At 29.6% G+C, this 6,000-nt stretch overlaps 1 protein-coding gene across 1 annotated transcript in view; it reads left to right on the top strand.

Annotated features, from left to right (window-relative positions):
- Nucleotides 1-1,041: 1,041 nt before the first annotated feature.
- The window catches only part of LOC113400478 (protein gustavus), a 65,794-nt gene continuing 60,835 nt past the window's right edge, over nucleotides 1,042-6,000 (top strand). The window contains exon 1 of the mRNA XM_026640054.2: nucleotides 1,042-1,262. The gene's annotated coding sequence lies outside the window, so the exon portion shown is untranslated. The remainder of the gene's footprint in view (nucleotides 1,263-6,000) is intronic.

The following is a 6,000-nucleotide window of genomic DNA, read 5'->3' as shown; positions in this document are numbered from 1 at the left end:
CAATTAATCTAATAAGCAATTTTACTATCAGTTGAATATAATAATGCATAATATTAACTTATTTTGTTAAAATATCTTTGTTCATAATACAATACTGTTCCACTTAATTACATCTACTGTAATTTTACTTCCAAAGTTGCGGTAACAGGTTTCGTGGTCGATCAAAACGTCATTTATCTCAAATCCAAATGCATCGAATATCATAGATTATTCAAGCTCTCGACCAATGATATCGTATCAATTCGATGCCAAATGTTGCTTATTTGGCTTTCGTCCTCTTGTGGTTGGAATAGATTATAGTCACTACCGTCATTTACAGCGTAACCGGACGCGGGGCAAGCATGCAAGACTTCGATTTGAAATTTGCGCCATCTCAGACTCCAATGACGACGAACTCGAGCATATCTCATTAGGCCAGTCAATAAAGCCCATGAAGGTCAAGTAATTAGTATCATTATGATTTTTTGATATGTGGTTTGGGACGTTAAAATAATAACAAATTAAAATTGATATGATTGATATAATTGATGACTGGCCTACATACGAGATTCCAATTCGGCTCAAATGTTAACTAAATAAGTAGAAGTATGATATGTGTTTTCTTCTGATCTGCTTTAATAAAAACAAGCCAAATCAAATTGCCTTAAATAGATGGTTATATATAATTATAATTTAGTGCCATCTATGGATTGATAAGTAAAACATTTTTTTTAAGTTTTACTGTGTAAAGTATCATCTATCAGATATTTATTGAACTATTTTAACACCAGCCATCACATATTTATAAAAAAAAACTGTAGATGGCGCTAGTCTTACAAAAATATATAATACTTTTTATGTCTATAAATATATTGTAATATTAATAATAAAATATTTATAATATTTAAGAAATATAAACTATTATTTATTTCTTTAATGAGCAAACAAATAATTAAACAATAAACAGGTGCGGAAATATTCAGTACGAGTATTCGAGTTTTGACTGCTTTACCGACTTCATGCTAATTGGACGCACGCGCGTCGCATATTATCCTTCTCTTTTTCTATTGGTTTGTTTTATGTCAAGCCCAAACCCTCGCTTGTATTATCCTGCTTGTGTATTTTATGTTAGCATTTAATTAATTGTAAAATATATTATAAACTATTGTTTAATGGTAGGCATAGTAATTAAATTGTTTATAGTATTGTGATGATAAGTGCTGTGAATAACTGTACTCAGCGTCGGGAAACTAAAGCGGCATCGTGGAGTCACGAAAACGAAGGTAAAAAAACTTTTCATTGTTTCTACTGACGCTCTGACGCCAGAAAGAAAAATTGGAAATCGATTCGAATACTGCGTACAAGTATTAAAAATTTGATTAATGCTATTGCTGTCCAATTTATTGTTTCTGATCTCATAAGCTTTATATTTATTACTTATTTCGTAGTTTTATACGTAATCAATATGTATATCAACAATATAAGTAGAAGGTAAACATCGATGCCAACAGCGTGTTTCTTGTTTGAGTACTTTCAACTTTTTAACACAAATTCATTCGTACCTTCGTAACCTAGCCTTAAAGGTTTAATACGAAATAGAAGGGAAGGTAAATAATATTGAAAGTTATAGTTTTATTAATTTTTTAATATAAAAAATCTCTACGATACTTGATATAAAATGTGAGAATTCAGTTTTACCGTGAATAATTATTTTCAAAAAGTAATTAATTAGGACATTAATATGCTATATCATTTATTATTTATAATCTATCTGGTAAAAACATTCAATAAAATTTTAAATATATTTATGGAATTAAAACCTCCAACAGCTTCTTGTTTATTAAAATATAATTCATTTTATGAAATTTTTTATCGTCAACCATTTAGATTGGATTGTTTTCTTTTTTTATTTAGTATGAAAATGTCATATAATTTGTTAGGGTTTGGTAATATCTTATAAAATAATAAAATTATCTATGGTGTAATTTGGTACTGGCGTATTTGATTCTACATTTAAATCTTTTAAAACACATTATCGTTGAGGATTGAAAACATTTTTTATTTTTATTTTAATGCAAATTTGTTATACCAATACAGCAACAATTTTGCATATTCTAACTTAAGGAAGTGTCTGAAAATATGAGCCAACCTTGATATACACGAGTTGTCTCCATCATTAACACAAAGATGGCCTTAACAGATTTCTTCATATAAATTGTATAGTTTTTGATTACCATCGCAAGTCAAAGCAATTGTATTTCATAGATATGTAGATTTCGATTTGTAAGCAACAACTACCAACAATGGCAAGTTCCATATATAGAATATTATATGAGTAACAATTTTTTTAACCAAACATGAGAAAATTGATGATTTTTTTATGGATAATTATTATAAGAAAAAGAAAACTCCTTTGAAATATATGTGGATAGATCAGTTGTAGTCACTTAAAAAAATTTAATAATTTAACTTTTTTTTTTCAGTTTTTTGTATTTTGTAATGAAATTAAATGTGTATGTGTATTGGAAGTATTGACATTAATATACTACATAATAAGTATAAATTATTCACAATTAGCTATAAACTTAAAGACAACAGAATGTCAATACAAAAAAATTACTCTTTATAAAGTGAGTAGTTTTATGTAAAAACTACCAAGAAATAAATAAAGTTAAATAATAAAAATATAATATTATAACCATTCTTCACAAAGAATATGTAAGAGAACAAGACTAAAATATTACACAACTATATATCATCATTTAGCATAAAAAATAGTGCGAAAAAGATTTTAGAGAAAAGTTTTTAATACACATTCGCATTTAACGCATTTTGGCAACGAGTTTAACACAGTGTTTATTTTTCCGTAACGAAAATTTTATAACATATGTTTCGTCAGTGCTTCGAATGGTATACAGATACGTTCAAAGACCCTTTAGATGTGTACACAACATTATTGTATTCAGCCTACCTGCTCAAGTCCGCACCGGGAGCAAGTCGGCAAAAAAGTAAAAAGATAATTTAACGTTGAACCGAGTCTCGGATGAGAAAGAACAAAGGCTACAACTCTTACCTAGTTATAGCTAGTTATTTTACCTCCCGCAGGTGTAACTTGTTATCTGTTACCCGGAATTCTTTTATTCTTTCATTTCTTGATCCTCGTTGAACGTTTACAGCAAGAAAGTAACTTGTTACAACTTTTTTTGTTACTAAACCTAGTTCGAAACAAAATAAATACTTCTCATTGTATTTTTAACTAACCATTTAGTTGTGAAGCGGCTTACGTATTCCCTTTTTTGTGAATACATACATTATGTAATATTAAAACAATAAAGTAATTATATTTTCACGCAAATCAATTAGGAAGTAATGTTCTTTGTCCGTATCTGCAATTTATTAATTTAATCGAAATTAGAATTGGATATAATTTGTCGGGCTTTATTGAGTTCATTAGCCTCATGTGTGCGAAAACCTACAAGCTCGGATAATAATTGCTTTAAATACCTACCTATATTTAAATCGATTGTTAATCGTGTTTAACCTTTATTCAGTAAATATTCTTTACAAAAATTTAACATATTCTATGATTATATTAATAAAACTAAACTGATAGTAGATGTTTTTCAAATTAATATTTAAATAAAATTATTATTATGATAAATAATTTTCAAATCATATATATTTAATAAGCTTAAACAAAAGACCATTTCAAACGAGTTCGAAGAAGAAAGGAAATCATCGTACGTTTCGTTTTACTTTAGGTACTTAAAACCCAGACTAAAATTTTTGTTTCACGAAGAACAATGTAAGTTCTTTAAAATGGAAACGAAGATTGGACCCTAATAGCATGACATGATTTTGTTAACTATACATATTATATATATAAGTTTTATTATAATGTGTGCAAGAGTGTTGTGTGTTTGGAGTTTGTACAGAATAACAGATTTTTATTATTGAAAGAAAGAGCGTTATTCCAATATTAATTCACCCATGAAAAGCTTGTGGATAATTTCTACTTTTTATGTCAATAAGATAAATTGACTAATATGATATAATATGAGCAACTCATAAATAGTTATGTTACGCGTTATACGAATGTGCGTTCTCATGTGGATGTTAAGATATTCAAATACATGTCTGTACTAAATGACTTAAGTTATTAGTTTCAAAGCGACGGTCTATGTTCATCCGGTTACGATAAGAACAGTCATCACGTAAGCAAGTGACGGTCGCAAAAAATATGAGTGGTGGCATTCACCCGGCGCCCTTGAACCGACGACGGTCACCAGCACTCAGCTGGTACCTAAGTGCTAGGCCTTGAGTGTGTCTAGGACATTCAACCGACCGGTGAAATAGTTTTGAATTTCAATAACTGCCCTGAAGTATTGTTATCTAAAACTTATTTAGACAAAGCAGATACCAAATACCAAAAAAATATGTATAATGTATATGGTTCAAATTAGTCTTTAAAATTATATCTTTATATTCCAATAAATGTCTAAAACTAGGTACATAATAAGAAATATTACTGTCCTTTTATAACAATTTATATAAGTTATTTTTTGCGATTTTAAAATCAGGAAACGTTGAATACTCGTATAATATACATAGATTTATAAAAACACGTTCTCAAGTTCGGCTTATCTGTGTTAAACATTGTTTATTTTACAGGGAAAAAACCGTACATTAAACTTTAAGCAACGCATATATTACGGATTAATCTAATTCACAGAATCGTACAATTTGTTCGCTGTGAAATGTTAAATTGTGTAACATCTATGTATCTATAAAATAAATGTACGTCTGGATTGACGTTACACACCGAGACGAGACTAGTGAAGAAGTGTCAAGAGAGAGGTGTTTCGGAAATTTTATATAAATTTTACTATATCGAATATTTTGTTTTTATTTTTGTTAATATGATTAGTCGGCCCATATATTTTTGACGGATTACTTACGATTTTTACCATAATTATCAACGATTTTCATTGGTTATTGTTGTTATATAGGAATCGGTTCAATAGTATGTTCTTTATATAATACAGTAATTTTAGTTCCAATTATTTGACACAAAGAAATATACATTATATGTATGTTTATAAAATCCTGCTCTTGCAATTTTTATTTATTGATTTGGATATAATATGTACTTAGGTTCTTGATGTAAGTAATTTTCTATCTTCCTCACTGAATGTTTTGGTATAACATTATGACAAATCGAAGCAGAATAATGTTTCATATCGATAGTAGGTAAATAAAGTTCGGATAGATACGAATCGATTTGATCCCCGATAGTAACTGCGTTTTTGGACTGCAGCGCTTTAATGTTGAAAAAGGGATCCAAGTTTAATTAATTCATATCTGCCTATAGGTCTATGCTAAAAAATCCTCTTCTAAGTCAATTTGCTCATAATGATTGCGTCTATTAATATGTTTTCAAATTACCGCTATCGATTGAGTATATTTAAAAAAAAGTATTTGCATTGATATTGTAGACGAAGAATAAGTATTAGGCTTTAAAAAAAAGAAAACGATTTTTCAATGGCATAGTCTACCTTTTGAATATCAGAGCTCTAGGTGTTTGTTGTTTTCACAACGTTTCTGAGCATCAGTGTTAGTTACCCCTACCTACCTAACTACCACTTTCGAAGAATCGTCAATACAGAGTAACCGTGGCGGCAGACGTTGGCCGTCATGTTTCCTAGTCAAAATTAACCCTGTTAACATATTACCAGCTCTCTTAGCTAACTTATAGTGATGTGTACAGTCAAATCGAATCGCTTTACAACTATCGGTACTATATAATCAATCGAACTCCACTGCTGCAAGTTGGCCTTCTCCAAAATCCCGGTTCACCGCTTTGTTCACCCAGTCAGCCACCCGACAGCTTCTTCAGATCATCTGATATTTGATTTTTCTTCAAAGATACTCAAAGTATAATACGGTATGTAAAGTCCCCGTAGCACGCTCAGTAACCTTGAATTAGTGGACTTGTATGTAGTATGTGTGTTATAGAAGACA

Source organism: Vanessa tameamea, chromosome 17, assembly GCF_037043105.1.
Source record: "Vanessa tameamea isolate UH-Manoa-2023 chromosome 17, ilVanTame1 primary haplotype, whole genome shotgun sequence".
NCBI classification, from domain to species: Eukaryota; Metazoa; Arthropoda; class Insecta; order Lepidoptera; family Nymphalidae; genus Vanessa; species Vanessa tameamea.
This window is presented reverse-complemented; position numbering and strand designations above follow the sequence as displayed.